Source organism: Oncorhynchus kisutch, linkage group LG20, assembly GCF_002021735.2.
Source record: "Oncorhynchus kisutch isolate 150728-3 linkage group LG20, Okis_V2, whole genome shotgun sequence".
Classification (NCBI taxonomy): domain Eukaryota; kingdom Metazoa; phylum Chordata; class Actinopteri; order Salmoniformes; family Salmonidae; genus Oncorhynchus; species Oncorhynchus kisutch.
Window position 1 is genome coordinate 5,151,273 of NC_034193.2, and position 17,500 is coordinate 5,168,772.

The window sequence follows — 17,500 nt, forward strand, 5'->3', positions numbered from 1 at the left end:
TACATTAATCTACATACTATAGAAGTGCTATAGAATTATAGTATATAATGTTTTCTGGTTACATAGAATTATCTAGGTTAAATGCACTAATAATCTGCTCCTGTAACCTCACGCGCGGAAATGTGTTCGTGACCTTTGACATGTGTCTGTTATTTGACCCTTAACGACCTTTACTTTGTGTTTGTACTTCTTTTTCTTCCTTAGCACTTACAGAACCCTGCCAACTTCCAGACGGCAGCGACAGAGCTGCTGGACTGGTGCGGTGACCCCCGGGCCTTCCAACGACCCTTTGAGCAAAGCCTGATGGGATGTCTAACGGTAAGATATTAAACGCTAGCGCGGCTGCTGCCCTCTCGTCCCCGTGAGTGTGTGTGTGTCAGTCCTTGGTTCCAAAGGACAGTATGTGTGTGTGTGTGTGTGTGTGTGTGTGTGTGTGTGTGTGTGTGTGTGTGTGTGTGTGTGTGTGTGTGTGTGTGTGTGTGTGTGTGTGTGTGTGTGTGTGTGTGTGTGTGTGTGTGTGTAAAGTGTTGCCCTCTCCTCTGCATGATAACACCTCAAGGTTCAAGGACAGAGGAGCAGAGTTTAAACAACTGCAGCATTGTAACTCATTGGAACTCCATAGGGAAAAGACAGAGAGGAGGGAGGAAGGAGAGCACTAGCAGAGGTGGGGAAAAGTACCCAACTGTCCTACTTGAGTAAAAGTAAAGATACCTTAATAGAAAATGAGTGAAAGTCCACCAGTAAAATACTATTTGAGTGAAAATATTTATGTTACTAAAATATACGGGTCGGCAGGTAGTCTAGTGGTTAGAGTGTAGGGGCGGCAGGTAGTCTAGTGGTTAGAGTGTAGGGACGGCAGGTAGACTAGTGGTTAGAGTGTAGGGATGGCAGGTAGCCTAGTGGTTAGAGTGTAGGGACGGCAGGTAGACTAGTGGTTAGAGTGTAGGGACGGTAGGTAGCCTAGTGGTTAGAGTGTAGGGACGGCAGGTAGTCTAGTGGTTAGAGTGTAGGGACAGCAGGTAGCCTAGTGGTTAGAGTGTAGGGACGGCAGGTAGCCTAGTGGTTAGAGTGTAGAGGTGGCAGGTAGTCTAGTGGTTAGATTGTAGGGACGGCAGGTAGACTAGTGGTTAGAGTGTAGGGACAGCAGGTAGACTAGTGGTTAGAGTGTAGGGGTGGCAGGTAACCTAGTGGTTAGAGTGTAGGGACGGCAGGTAGCCTAGTGGTTAGAGTGTAGGGACGGCAGGTAGCCTAGTGGTTAGAGTGTAGGGACGGCAGGTAGACTAGTGGTTAGAGTGTAGGGACGGCAGGTAGCCTAGTGGTTAGAGTGTAGGGTCGGCAGGTAGTCTAGTGGTTAGAGTGTAGGGGTGGCAGGTAGTCTAGTGGTTAGAGTGTAGGGACGGCAGGTAGTCTAGTGGTTAGAGTGTAGGGTCGGCAGGTAGCCTAGTGGTTAGAGTGTAGGGTCGGCAGGTAGTCTAGTGGTTAGAGTGTAGGGACGGCAGTGTAGCCTAGTGGTTAGAGTGTAGGGACGGCAGGTAGCCTAGTGGTTAGAGTGTAGGGACGGCAGGTAGTCTAGTGGTTAGAGTGTAGGGACGGCAGGTAGCCTAGTGGTTAGAGTGTATGGTCGGCAGGTAGTCTAGTGGTTAGAGGGTAGGGTCGGCAGGTAGTCTAGTGGTTAGAGTGTAGGGTCGGCAGGTATTCTAGTGGTTAGAGTGTAGGGACGGCAGGTAGCCTAGTGGTTAGAGTGTAGGGTCGGCAGGTAGTCTAGTGGTTAGAGTGTAGGGTCGGCAGGTAGCCTAGTGGTTAGAGTGTAGGGATGGCAGGTAGCCTAGTGGTTGGAGTGTAGGGACGGCAGGTAGTCTAGTGGTTAGAGTGTAGGGACGGCAGGTAGTCTAGTGGTTAGAGTGTAGAGGTGGCAGGTAGTCTAGTGGTTAGAGTGTAGGGTCGGCAGGTAGCCTAGTGGTTAGAGTGTAGGGTCGGCAGGTAGTCTAGTGGTTAGAGTGTAGGGACGGCAGTGTAGCCTAGTGGTTAGAGTGTAGGGACGGCAGGTAGCCTAGTGGTTAGAGTGTAGGGACGGCAGGTAGTCTAGTGGTTAGAGTGTAGGGACGGCAGGTAGCCTAGTGGTTAGAGTGTATGGTCGGCAGGTAGTCTAGTGGTTAGAGGGTAGGGTCGGCAGGTAGTCTAGTGGTTAGAGTGTAGGGTCGGCAGGTAGTCTAGTGGTTAGATTGTAGGGACGGCAGGTAGCCTAGTGGTTAGAGTGTAGGGTCGGCAGGTAGTCTAGTGGTTAGAGTGTAGGGTCGGCAGGTAGTCTAGTGGTTAGAGTGTAGGGACGGCAGGTAGTCTAGTGGTTAGAGTGTAGGGTCGGCAGGTAGCCTAGTGGTTAGAGTGTAGGGTCGGCAGGTAGTCTAGTGGTTAGAGTGTAGGGACGGCAGTGTAGCCTAGTGGTTAGAGTGTAGGGACGGCAGGTAGCCTAGTGGTTAGAGTGTAGGGACGGCAGGTAGTCTAGTGGTTAGAGTGTAGGGACGGCAGGTAGCCTAGTGGTTAGAGTGTATGGTCGGCAGGTAGTCTAGTGGTTAGAGGGTAGGGTCGGCAGGTAGTCTAGTGGTTAGAGTGTAGGGTCGGCAGGTATTCTAGTGGTTAGAGTGTAGGGACGGCAGGTAGCCTAGTGGTTAGAGTGTAGGGTCGGCAGGTAGTCTAGTGGTTAGAGTGTAGGGTCGGCAGGTAGCCTAGTGGTTAGAGTGTAGGGATGGCAGGTAGCCTAGTGGTTGGAGTGTAGGGACGGCAGGTAGTCTAGTGGTTAGAGTGTAGGGACGGCAGGTAGTCTAGTGGTTAGAGTGTAGGGGTGGCAGGTAGTCTAGTGGTTAGAGTGTAGGGTCGGCAGGTAGTCTAGTGGTTAGAGTGTAGAGGTGGCAGGTAGTCTAGTGGTTAGAGTGTAGGGTCGGCAGGTAGCCTAGTGGTTAGAGTGTAGGGTCGGCAGGTAGTCTAGTGGTTAGAGTGTAGGGACGGCAGTGTAGCCTAGTGGTTAGAGTGTAGGGACGGCAGGTAGCCTAGTGGTTAGAGTGTAGGGACGGCAGGTAGTCTAGTGGTTAGAGTGTAGGGACGGCAGGTAGCCTAGTGGTTAGAGTGTATGGTCGGCAGGTAGTCTAGTGGTTAGAGGGTAGGGTCGGCAGGTAGTCTAGTGGTTAGAGTGTAGGGTCGGCAGGTAGTCTAGTGGTTAGATTGTAGGGACGGCAGGTAGCCTAGTGGTTAGAGTGTAGGGTCGGCAGGTAGTCTAGTGGTTAGAGTGTAGGGTCGGCAGGTAGTCTAGTGGTTAGAGAGTAGGGTCGGCAGGTAGTCTAGTGGTTAGAGTGTAGGGACGGCAGGTAGCCTAGTGGTTAGAGTGTAGGGATGGCAGGTAGCCTAGTGGTTGGAGTGTAGGGACGGCAGGTAGTCTAGTGGTTAGAGAGTAGGTTCGGCAGGTAGTCTAGTGGTTAGAGTGTTCTGTCGGCATGTAGCCTAGTTTTTAGAGCATTTGGACTAGTAACTGAAAGGTTGCTGGATTGAATCCCTGAACTGACAACGTAAAACATCTGTCGTTTTGCCCCGGGAACTCACTGTTCCCCGGTAGGCTGTCATTGTAAATACTTATTTGTTCTTAACTCACCTGCCTAGTTAAATGAAGGTAAAATAAAAAGTATCAAGAGTAAAAGTAAAAATATGAATAATTTGACATTTCTTATATTACGCAAAGGAAATGACCAGGGGTGTTCTCTTGATAAGTGGAGATGACCAGGGGTGTTCTCTTGATAAGTGGAGATGACCAGGGGTGTTCTCTTGATAAGTGGAGATGACCAGGGGTGTTCTCTTGATAAGTGGAGATGACCAGGGATGTTCTCTTGATAAGTGGAGATGACCACTGATGTGAGAATTAGACCATGTTCCTGTCCTGCTAAGCATTCAATATGGAACGAGTACTTTTGGGTGTCAGAAGAAATGTATGGAGTAAAAAGTACATTATTTTCTTTAGGAATGAAGTGAAGTAAAAGTGAAAGTTGTAAAAAAATGTCAATAGTAAAGTTAAGTACAGATAAACCCCCTTACAAGTATTTTTACGGAAGTACTTTGCACCACTGAATAATTTTGCACGCCCAATTTTTCAGTTTTTCATTTGTTAAAAAAGTTTGAAATATCCAATAAATGTCGTTCCACTTCTTGATTGTGTCCCACTTGTTGTTTCTTCACAAAAAAATACAGTTTTATATCTTTATGTTTGACTCCTGAAATGTGGCAAAAGGTCGCAAAGTTCAAGGGGGCCGAATACTTTCGCAAGGCACTGTATATATATATATATGTTTGTTTTCTCCCCAAATTCGATCTTATCTCATCGCTGCAACTCCCCATCCGGCTGGGAGAGGTCTGATGCTGAAACATGACCCGCCAAACCGCGCTCCTTAACACCCGCCCTCTTAACCCCGGAACCCGCACGAATGTGCCGAAGGAAAAGCCGTTGAACTGACGACCGATGTCAGCCTGCACGAACCCGGCCCGTCACAAGGAGTCGCTACAGCGCGGTGAGCTATGTAAAGCCCATCTGGCAAAAATCCTCCCCTAACCCGGACAACGCTGGGCCAATTGTTCACTGCCTTTATGGGACTCCTGATCACAGCCGGATGTGACACAGCCTGGAATCTGTGGTGACGCGATGCAGTGCCTTTGTCAGGCTGTGGGTAACTGGAATCATGGAATCAGGCGAGCAGGAGATGAGTGTAATAATGCAGTGCCTTTGTCAGGCTGTGGGTAACTGGAATCATGGAATCAGGCGAGCAGGAGATGAGTGTAATAATGCAGTGCCTTTGTCAGGCTGTGGGTAACTGGAATCATGGAATCAGGCGAGCAGGAGATGAGTGTAATAATGCAGTGCCTTTGTCAGGCTGTGGGTAACTGGAATCATGGAATCAGGCGAGCAGGAGATGATGTAATAATGCAGTGCCTTTGTCAGGCTGTGGGTAACTGGAATCATGGAATCAGGCGAGCAGGAGATGAGTGTAATAATGCAGTGCCTTTGTCAGGCTGTGGGTAACTGGAATCATGGAATCAGGCGAGCAGGAGATGATGTAATAATGCAGTGCCTTTGTCAGGCTGTGGGTAAATGGAATCATGGAATCAGGCGAGCAGGAGATGATGTAATAATGCAGTGCCTTTGTCAGGCTGTGGGTGACTGGAATCATGGAATCAGGCGAGCAGGAGATGATGTAATAATGCAGTGCCTTTGTCAGGCTGTGGGTAACTGGAATCATGGAATCAGGCGAGCAGGAGATGAGTGTAATAATGCAGTGCCTTTGTCAGGCTGTGGGTAACTGGAATCATGGAATCAGGCGAGCAGGAGATGATGTAATAATGCAGTGCCTTTGTCAGGCTGTGGGTAACTGGAATCATGGAATCAGGCGAGCAGGAGATGATGTAATAATGCAGTGCCTTTGTCAGGCTGTGGGTAACTGGAATCATGGAATCAGGCGAGCAGGAGATGATGTAATAATGCAGTGCCTTTGTCAGGCTGTGGGTAACTGGAATCATGGAATCAGGCGAGCAGGAGATGAGTGTAATAATGCAGTGCCTTTGTCAGGCTGTGGGTAACTGGAATCATGGAATCAGGCGAGCAGGAGATGAGTGTAATAATGCAGTGCCTTTGTCAGGCTGTGGGTAACTGGAATCATGGAATCAGGCGAGCAGGAGATGAGTGTAATAATGCAGTGCCTTTGTCAGGCTGTGGGTAACTGGAATCATGGAATCAGGCGAGCAGGAGATGATGTAATAATGCAGTGCCTTTGTCAGGCTGTGGGTAACTGGAATCATGGAATCAGGCGAGCAGGAGATGAGTGTAATAATGCAGTGCCTTTGTCAGGCTGTGGGTAACTGGAATCATGGAATCAGGCGAGCAGGAGATGATGTAATAATGCAGTGCCTTTGTCAGGCTGTGGGTAAATGGAATCATGGAATCAGGCGAGCAGGAGATGATGTAATAATGCAGTGCCTTTGTCAGGCTGTGGGTAACTGGAATCATGGAATCAGGCGAGCAGGAGATGATGTAATAATGCAGTGCCTTTGTCAGGCTGTGGGTAACTGGAATCATGGAATCAGGCGAGCAGGAGATGAGTGTAATAATGCAGTGCCTTTGTCAGGCTGTGGGTAACTGGAATCATGGAATCAGGCGAGCAGGAGATGATGTAATAATGCAGTGCCTTTGTCAGGCTGTGGGTAACTGGAATCATGGAATCAGGCGAGCAGGAGATGATGTAATAATGCAGTGCCTTTGTCAGGCTGTGGGTAACTGGAATCATGGAATCAGGCGAGCAGGAGATGATGTAATAATGCAGTGCCTTTGTCAGGCTGTGGGTAACTGGAATCATGGAATCAGGCGAGCAGGAGATGATGCAATAAGGTCATTTATTACACAAACAGCACCAGTATAAAACAAATAATAAAGGTGCGTGAAATTACCGGTCACTATTAATAACGGGTGTAATAACGGACCCGGCTAACAGCCAATCAGCAACGACCTGAACAATATATACAAACAATACCAGCCAATCAGCAACGACCTGAACAATATATACAAACAATACCAGCCAATCAGCAACGACCTGAACAATATATACAAACAATACCAGCCAATCAGCAACGACCTGAACAATATATACAAACAATACCAGCCAACCAGTAATGACCTGAACATTATATACAAACAATACCAGCCAACAACGACCTGAACATTATATACAAACAATACCAGCCAATCAGCAACGACCTGAACATTATATACAAACAATACCAGCCAACAACGACCTGAACAATATATACAAACAATACCAGCCAACAACGACCTGAACAATATATACAAACAATACCAGCCAACAACGACCTGAACAATATATACAAACAATACCAGCCAACCAGTAACGACCTGAACAATATATACAAACAATACCAGCAACAACGACCTGAACAATATATACAAACAATACCAGCCAACCAGTAACGACCTGAACAATATATACAAACAATACCAGCCAACCAGTAACGACCTGAACAATATATACAAACAATACCAGCCAACAACGACCTGAACAATATATACAAACAATACCAGCCAACAACGACCTGAACATTTTATACAAACAATACCAGCCAACCAGTAATGACCTGAACATTATATACAAACAATACCAGCCAACCAGTAATGACCTGAACAATATATACAAACAATACCAGCCAACAACGACCTGAACATTATATACAAACAATACCAGCCAACAACGACCTGAACAATATATACAAACAATACCAGCCAACCAGTAACGACCTGAACAATATATACAAACAATACCAGCCAACAACGACCTGAACAATATATACAAACAATACCAGCCAACAACGACCTGAACATTATATACAAACAATACCAGCCAACAAGGACCTGAACATTATATACAAACAATACCAGCCAACAACGACCTGAACAATATATACAAACAATACCAGCCAACAACGACCTGAACAATATATACAAACAATACCAGCCAACAACGACCTGAACATTATATACAAACACGCACACCAACATGGGGAAAACAGAGGGTTAAATAATGAACATGTAATTGGGGAATAGAAACCAGGTGTGTCGAAAACAAAGACAAAACAAATGGAAAATGAAAAGTGGATCGGCGATGGCTAGAAAGCCGGTGGGGTCGACCGTCGAACGCTGCTCAAGACTTCGGTGGACCCCTGTGATCTTTATTTTTTTACCAGAGAAGATATATTGAGACATATGTCTCTTTTTCAAATGTGCCTTTTACGGAAGAGTGGCCAGAAAAAGCCATTGCTAAAAGAAAAAAAATAAGCAAACGCAAACGTTTGGTGTTCGCCAAAGGGCATGTGGGAGACTCTCCAAACATACGGAAGTCTGATCAGATGAGACTTGATCAAAATTGAGCTTTTTGCCATCAAGGAAAACGCTATGTCTGTCACAAACCCAACACCTCTCATCACCCCGAGAAAGCATCCCACAGTGAAGCATGGTGGTGGCAGCATCATGCTGTGGGGATGTTTTTCTTCAGCAGGGACTGGGAAACTGGTCAGAATTGAAGGAATGATGGATGGTGCTAAATACAGGGACATTCTTGAGGGAAACCTGTTTCAGTCTTCCAGAGATGTGAGACAATGACCCTAAGCATACTGCTAAAGCAACACTCAAGTGGTTTAAGGGGAAACATTTAAATGTCTTGGAATGGCCTAGTCAAAGCCCAGACCTCAATCCAATTGAGAATGTGTGGTATATGTCACGTTCGGACCTTAGTTCCTTTGTTTTGTCTTTGTTTTAGTATGGTCAGGGCGTGAGTTGGGGTGGGCAGTCTATGTTTGTTTTTCTATGTTGGTTTTTGTGTTCGGCCTAGTATGGTTCTCAATCAGAGGCAGGTGTTGTTAGTTGTCTCTGATTGAGAATCATACTTAGGGAGCCTTTTTCCACCTGAGTTTGGTGGGTGTTTATTTCCTGTTTAGTGTTTGTCATTCACCTTACGGGACTGTCCATTTGTTGCTTATTGTTTTCGTTCAGTGTTAATTTTTCTTCATTAAATTATGGACACTTACTACGCTGTGTTTTGGTCCTCCGATCCTTCTCGCTACTCCTCCTCAGAAGAGGAGGACGAGATCCTTTACAGTATGACTTAAAGATTGCTGTACACCAGCTGGAACCCATCCAACTTGAAGGAGCTGTAGCAGTTTTGCTTTGAAGAATGGGCAAAAATCCCAGTGGCTAGATGTGCCAAGCTTATAGAGACATACCCCAAGAGACTTGCAGCTGTTATTTCTGCAAAAGGTGGCTCTACAAAGTATTGACTTTGTGGGGGTGAGTAGTTATGCACACTCATGTTTTCTGTTATTTTTTCGTCTTATTTCTTTATTTATTTCTTGTTTGTTCCACAATAAAAAAGATTTAGCATCTTCAAAATGGTAGGCATATTGTGTAAATCAAATGATACAACCCCCCCCCAGGTTAATTCCAGGTTGTAAGGCAACAAAATAGGACAAATGCCAAGGGGGTGAATACTTTCACAAGGCACTGTACATTATATTTTCTGTACTTGTGAAATTATTGTTTATTTATTTTTTAATACATTTGGCAAAATGATCTAAAAATATTTTACTTTGTCATTATGTTTTTTTTTTCTTTTCAAGTTCTTTCTTTCGTCAGTCATTTGTGTCAGGGCAGGGCATGTTGAGTGTCCTTCTCTATAAGAGTGCTGAAAGTCTGTTTATTTGTTTACAGAAAAATGGCATTGTATTTGGTCAAACACATTTTTTTTTTTCAAACAGTTTGCTAAGAGCTGGCAGCAAGCTGATAGGTCTGCTGTTAGAAGCAGTTAAGGCCGCTTTAACACTCTTGGGTAGTGGAATGACTTTGGCTTCCCTCCAGGCCTGAGGTCCAAGACTTTCCTCCAGGCTCAGATTAAAGATATGACAGATAGGAATGGCTATAGAGTCAGCTACCATCCTCAGTAGGAGTGGCTATAGAGTCAGCTACCATCCTCAGTAGGAGTGGCTATAGAGTCAGCTACCATCCTCAGTAGGAGTGGCTATAGAGTCAGCTACCATCCTCAGTAGGAGTGGCTATAGAGTCAGCTACCATCCTCAGTAGGAGTGGCTATAGAGTCAGCTACCATCCTCAGTAGGAGTGGCTATAGAGTCAGCTACCATCCTCAGTAGGAGTGGCTATAGAGTCAGCTACCATCCTCAGTAGGAGTGGCTATAGAGTCAGCTACCATCCTCAGTAGGAGTGGCTATAGAGTCAGCTACCATCCTCAGTAGGAGTGGCTATAGAGTCAGCTACCATCCTCAGTAGGAGTGGCTATAGAGTCAGCTACCATCCTCAGTAGGAGTGGCTATAGAGTCAGCTACCATCCTCAGTAGGAGTGGCTATAGAGTCAGCTACCATCCTCAGTAGGAGTGGCTATAGAGTCAGTAGGAGTCAGTAGGAGTGGCTATAGAGTCAGCTACCATCCTCTGTAGCTATCAATGCCAAGAGGTTTGTCATTACTGATCGATAACAATAATTTCTCCACCTCTCTCACACAAATGTTATAAAATTCAAACGCACAATACTTTTTTTTGTCATTATATGCATGATTACAATGGCTCACTGTTCGTTGTTGGAATTTCTAAGTTTGCCCACTTTGCCAATGAAGTAATCTATCATGACGCAAGATGAGACCCAGATGCAAACACAGGAGGCAGATGGTTGGAGTCTTAGAATATTTATTAATCCAATAGGGATTAATCACCCTGAGAAGAGAGTGGTCATGGACAGGCAAAAGGATCAAAACAAGTTCAGAGTCCAAAAGGTACCGAAGGACAGGCAGAATCAAGGTCAGGACAGGCAGGATGATCAGGCAGGATGATCAGGCAGGATGATCAGGCAGGATGATCAGGCAGGATGATCAGACAGGATGATCAGGCAGGATGATCAGGCAGGATGATCAGGCAGGATGATCAGGCAGGCGGGAAAGTAGTCCAGAGACAGGCAGGCGTCAAAACCAGGTAAACTATCAAAAAAGAAAATATCAAAAGGACTGAAAGAACACGCTGGTTGATTTGTACATACAAGACAAACTGTCACAGAGAGACAGGAAACACAGGGATAAATACACTGGTAGAGAGAGACAGGAAACACAGGGATAAATACACTGGTAGAGAGAGACAGGAAACACAGGGATAAATACACTTGTACAGAGAGACAGGAAACACAGGGATAAATACACTGGGGAAAATAAGCGACACCTGGAGGGGGTGGAGACAATAATGAGGACAGGTGAAAAAGATCAGGGCGTGACATAATCATGATCCACAATAGTATTGAAGACATCTTCAAAAAGACTAAATGCTAAATCAAGTTCGGTTAAAGCTGAAATATACATTTGTCACCTTACTGTTGCAGTAAATATTCAGAATATCTTTCTGAGATAATCTTTGTCTGTACATTTCCGGGGCGGCAGGGTAGCCTAGTGGTTAGAGCGTTGGACTAGATGCAAGGTTGCAAGTTCAAACCCCCGAGCTGACAAGGTACAAATCTGTCGTTCTGCCCCTGAACAGGCAGTTAACCCAGTGTTCCTAGGCCGTCATTGAAAATAAGAATTTGTTCTTAACTGACTTGCCTAGTTAAATAAAGGTACATCTAAAAAATTAAAATAAAAACATATGTTATTAGAATAGTCTTATATTCCACACATTCATTTTTTTTTGAAAATGTTAAATTTATACCCCAATTTTTGTGTATTTCAAGACAATGTAAATAGTGGGTCAATTTGAGAATTCGTTGAGAGATGTCAGCATTTTCTTTTTATTGTATTTAATTTGTCCTTAATTTAACTAGGCAAGTCAGTTAAGAACACATTATTATTTACAATGATTGCCAAACCTAGAAGACGCTGGGCCAATTGTGCGCCGCCCTATGTGACTCCCAATCACGGCCGGTTGTGATACAGCCTGGATTCGAACCAGGGTGTCTGTAGTCTTGCCTCTAGCACTGAGATGCAGTGCCTTAGACCGCTGCGCCACTCAGGAGTGTATTGACAATAGAAAATAATAGATTGGTTACATAGACAGAGACCGTGTTTAAACCACAAAGCAACCAATGCTCTTAAAGTAAGACGCTCTGAGCCTTCTTATCCCTTTTAAGAGTATTAGGAGCATTTGGCCATTTATTTAATTCAATCGTATCCTCTAAATGTTAGAGCAAATATGCAGAAGGTCTTCTCTTCTTTGCTTCGCAAAGATTGTAATCTATTGTACCTCGTCTAATGTGTGTAATGTACCCTTTGGCAAAGCCAGGGAAATGTTTACACTAGTTGGAAAAGATAATATATAGACACTGTGGGGGTTTGTCTACAAGCCTAAATCATCAAGGATATCTTTAGCCTGAAATCCAGTCTGTTTGTGCTAACCTTCCACTCCTGTTACTATGTGTAATTTGACAAGAGTGGCAAGGAGTGGAATGATAGCTAAACAAACTGTCACCCAGGCTAAAGATATCCTACTGGAAACCAAAATGATTTAGGCTTGTAGACAAACCTCCTCGCTGAAGTCAAATAGTCAACGTACATGTTGTCCAATTACACGTTCATTCTCCTCCTGTCAGTAGGTACCTTGACATAGTTCCTAACCCTCAGATAACTGGGAGTTTAGAATTACATAATGTCTTTCTTCCTAACTGGGAGTGTAGATTTACATAATGCCTTTCTTCTTAACTGGGAGTTTATATTTAGAAAAAATTCAGAACAAAAGTTGTAGACCTCCACAAGTCCCGTTCATCCTTGGGAGTAATTTCAAAACGCCTGTTTTTCAAAGTTTGAATTTTTTTTATACACGCTCAGGCATCTCCTCCCTGAGCGGTATGATGGCTGCGTGGTCCCATGGTGTTTATACTTGCGTACTATTGTTTGTACATTTGAACGTGGTACCTTCAGGCGTTTTCACTCACTGCGTCTTTGCTTGACATCCTGGGAAAATCTAAAGAAATAAGCCAAGACCTCAGAAAATAGTACCCAAGTGTAAACACCATGGGACCACGCAGCCGTCATACCGCTCAGGGAGGAGACGCGTTCTGTCTCCTAGAGATGAACGTACTTTGGTGCGAAAAGTGCAAATCAATCCCAGAACAACAGCAAAGGACCTTGTGAAGATGCTGGAAGAAACCGGTACAAAAGTATCTATATCCACAGTAAAACGAGTCCTATATCGGCATAACCTGAAAGGCCGCTCAGCAAGGAAGAAGCCACTGCTCCAAAAACCGCAATAAAAAAGCCAGACTACGGTTTGCATCTGCACATGGGGACAGATTGTACTTTTTGGAGAAATGTCCTCTGGTCTGATGAAACAAAAATACAACTGTTTGACCATAATGACCATCGTTATGTTTGGAGGAAAAAGGGGGAGGCTTCCGAGCCGAAGAACACCATCCCCACCGTGAAGCACGGGGGTGGCAGCATCATGTTGTGGGGGTGCTTTGCTGCAGGAGGGACTGGTGTACTTCATAAAATAGATGACATCATGAGGAGGAAAATTACGTGGATATATTGAAGCAACATCTCAAGACATCAGTCAGGAAGTAAAAGCTTGGTCGCAAATGGGTCTTCCAAATGGACAATGACTCCAAGCATACCTCCAAAGTTGTGGCAAAATGGCTTAAGGACAACAAGTCGAGGTATTGGAGTGGCCATCACAAAGCCATATGACCTCAAACCTATAGAAAATTTGTGGGCAGAACTGAAAAAGTGTGTACAAACCTGACTCAGTTACACCAGCTCTGTCAGGAGGAATGGGCCAAAATTCACCCAACTTATTGTGGGAAGCTTGTGGAAGGCTACCCGAAATGTTTGACCCAAATTAAACAATTTTAAAGGCAATGCTACCAAATACTAATTTAGTGTATGTAAACTTCTGACCCCCTGGGAATGTGATGAAAGAAATAAAAACTGAAATAAATCATTCTCTCTACTATTATTATGACATTTTACATTCTTAAAATAAAGTGGTGAACCTTACTGACCTAAGACAAGGCATTTTTTTACTAGCATTAAATGTCAGCAATTGTGAAAACCTGAGATTAAATGTATTTGGCTAAGGTGTGTGTAAATCTCCGACTGTAGAGTTTAGGATTATATTTAGGACATAAGAACCTAGCTTGAAGGTATCCTTTCCTGCTGTTACCAGGGATTATTCAGCTGGCTGTTGGTGTGATCAGTTTAATGAGCAGCAGGTGTCTTTTCCTCCCAATCTGTGGCTTGCAGTGAACATCTCCAGGCTTTTCCAGAGCTCGAAGGGAAACTGTCATTTTAGTTAATAGGCAGTATTGTGAAGCAGAGTAGACTTTAGTATGTAGGTCCTGGTGAAACGTAGGGCACTATGAAGGGAATAGGGTGCCATTTGGGAGGTATTCTAAGTACTTGCCACACCTAAGAGAGCCTCACATAGCTCTTGATGTGGTCGAGAAATAACGACCTACTGCACCCTACTGTAGTCTACTGGACTCTACTGTGGTCTACTGTACCCTACTGTACCCTATTGTTGCCTACTCTACCATACTGTAGTCTACTGCACACTACTGTACCCTACTGTAGTCTACTGCACCCTACTGCACCCTACTGTAGTCTACTGTACCCTACTCCACCCTACTGCAGTCTACTGTACCCTACTGTACCCTACTGTAGTCTACTGTACCCTACTCCACCCTACTGCAGTCTACTGTACCCTACTCCACCCTACTGTGCCCTACTCCACCCTACTGCAGTCTACTGTACCCTACTCCACCCTACTGCAGTCTACTGTACCCTACTGTAGTCTACTGTAGTCTACTGTACCCTACTGTAGTCTACTGTACCCTACTCCACCCTACTGCAGTCTACTGTACCCTACTCCACCCCACTGTGCCCTAATCCACCCTACTGCAGTCTACTGTACCCTACTGTAGTCTACTGTACCCTACTGTAGTCTACTGTACCTTACTCCACCCTACTCCACCCTATTGCAGTCTACTGTACTCTACTGTAGTCTACTGTACCCTACTCTACCCTCCTGTACCATACTCCACCCTACTGTGCCCCTACTCCACCCTACCGTGCCCTACTCTACCCTCCTGTATCCTACTCCACCCTACTGTGCCCTACTCCACCCTACTCTACCCTCCTGTACCCTACTCCACCCTACTCTACCCTCTTGTACCCTACTCCACCCTACTATACCCTCCTGTAGTGTAGTGTACCCTACTGTAGTCTACTGTACCCTAATGTAGTGTAGTGTACCCTACTGTACCCTACTCCACCTTACTGTTTTCTACTGTACCCTACTGTACCCTACTGTAGTCTACTCAACCCTACTGTAGTCTACTGTACCCTACTGTAGTGTACTGTACCCTACTCCACCCCACTGTGCCCAACTCCACCCCACTGTGCCCTGCACCACCCTACTCTACCCTCCTGTGCCCTACTCCACCCTACTCTACCCGCCTGTGCCCTACTCCACCCTACTCTACCCTCCTGTACCCTACTCCACCCAACTCTATCCTCCTGTACCCTACTGTAGTCTACTGTACCCTACTGCACCCTACTGTAGTCCACTGTAGTCTACTGTACCCTACTGTAACCTACTGTAGTCTACTGTACCCTACTGTAGTCTACTGTACCCTACTGTAGTCTACTGTTGTCCACTGTACCCTACTGTAGTCTACTGTACCCTACTGTAGTCTACTGTAGTCCACTGTACCCTACTGTAGTCTACTGTACCATACTGTACCCCACTGTAGTCTACTGTAGTCCACTGTACCCTACTGTAGTCTACTGTAGTCTACTGTACCCAACTGTAGTCTACTGTACCCTACTGTAGTCTACTGTAGTCTACTGTACCCTACTGTAGTCTACTGTAGTCCACTGTACCCTACTATACCCAACTGTAGTCTAATGTAGCATACTGTAGTCTACTGTAGTCTACTGTAGTCCACTGTACCCTACTGTACCCTTCTGTAGTCTACTGTACCCTACTGTAGTATACTGTAGTCTACTGTACCCTACTGTAGTCTACTGTACCCTACTGTACCCAACTGTAGTCTACTGTACCCTACTGTAGTCTACTGTAGTCTACTGTACCCTACTGTAGTCTACTGTACCCTAGTGTACCCAACTGTAGTCTACTGTACCCTACTTTAGTCTACTGTAGTCTACTGTGCCCTACTGTAGTCTACTGTACCCTACTGTACCCTACTGTAGTCTACTGTACCCTACTGAGGTCTACTGTACCCTACTGTACCCAACTGTAGTCGACTCCACCCTACTGTAGTCTACTGTAGTCTACTGTACCCTACTGTAGTCTACTGTACCCTACTGCACCCTACTGTAGTCTACTGTACCCTACTGTAGTCTACTGTACCCTACTGTACCCTACTGTAGTTTACTGTACCCTACTGTAGTCTACTGTACCCTACTGTAGTCTACTGTACCCTACTGTATTCTACTGTACCCTACTGTACCCAACTGTACCCTACTGTAGTCTACTGTACCCTACTGTAGTCTACTGCACCCTACTGTACCCTACTGTAGTCTACTGTACCCTACTGTAGTCTACTGTACCCTACTGTAGTCTACTGTACCCTACTGTAGTCTACTGTAGTCCACTGTACCCTACTGTAGTCTACTGTACCCTACTGTACCCAACTGTAGTCTACTGTACCCTATTGTAGTCTACTGTAGTCTACTGTACCCTACTGTAGTCTACTGTACCCTACTGTAGTCTACTGTAGTCTACTCTACCCTACTGTAGTCTACTGTAGTCTACTGTACCCTACTGTAGTCTACTGTACCCTAATGTACCCTACTGTACCCTACTGTAGTCTACTGTAGTCTACTGTACCCTACTGTAGTCTACTGTACCCTACTGTACCCTACTGTAGTCTACTGTAACCTACTGTACCCAACTGTACCCTACTGTAGTATACTGTACCCTACTGTAGTCTACTGTACCCTACTGTACCCAACTGCACCCTACTGTAGTATACTGTACCCAACTGTACCCTACTGTAGTATACTGTACCCTACTGTAGTCTACTGTACCCTACTGTACCCAACTGTACCCTACTGTAGTCTACTGTACCCTACTGTAGTCTACTGTACCCTACTGTAGTATACTGTACCCTACTGTAGTCTACTGTACCCTACTGTACCCAACTGTACCCTACTGTAGTATACTGTACCCAACTGTACCCTACTGTAGTATACTGTACCCTACTGTAGTCTACTGTACCCTACTGTAGTCTACTGTAGTCTACTGTACCCAACTGTACCCTACTGTAGTATACTGTACCCTACTGTACCCAACTGTACCCTACTGTAGTCTACTGTACCCACCCAGTTTACAGTACTAACAGAGGTAGAGGGTGGAGGCACCAGTCAGTGGTTAGTTAAACAGTAAGCTCTTTATTCACATCCTAAACACACTCATATATTTCCTTGAGGAGTTACCTACTATTGGTAAGTACTATTAGACTGTATGTGTTTCCCAAATAACACGCAGCAGTAGATCTATATCTATCTATATCTAGATCTATAGCAGTAGATCTATATCTATCTATATCTATAGCAGTAGATCTATATCTATCTAGATCTAGATCTATAGCAGTAGATCTATATCTATCTATATCTAGATCTATAGCAGTAGATCTATATCGATCTATAGCAGTAGATCTTTATCTATCTATATCTAGATCTATAGCAGTAGATCTATATCGATCTAGATCTAGATCTATAGCAGTAGATCTATATCTATCTATATCTAGATCTATAGCAGTAGATCTATATCTATCTATATCTAGATCTATAGCAGTAGATCTATATCTATCTATATCTAGATCTATAGCAGTAGATCTATATCTATCTATATCTAGATCTATAGCAGTAGATCTATATCTAAATGTAGATTGCTGCTA

The 17,500-nt window shown here is 44.8% G+C and overlaps 1 long non-coding RNA gene across 1 annotated transcript in view; it reads left to right on the plus strand.

Moving 5' to 3' along the window:
- LOC116355394 (uncharacterized) overlaps positions 1-17,500 on the plus strand; it is a 272,245-nt gene that overhangs the window by 241,800 nt on the left and 12,945 nt on the right. The window contains exon 4 of the long non-coding RNA XR_004204415.1: positions 205-318. This is a non-coding gene — a long non-coding RNA (uncharacterized LOC116355394). The remainder of the gene's footprint in view (positions 1-204; positions 319-17,500) is intronic.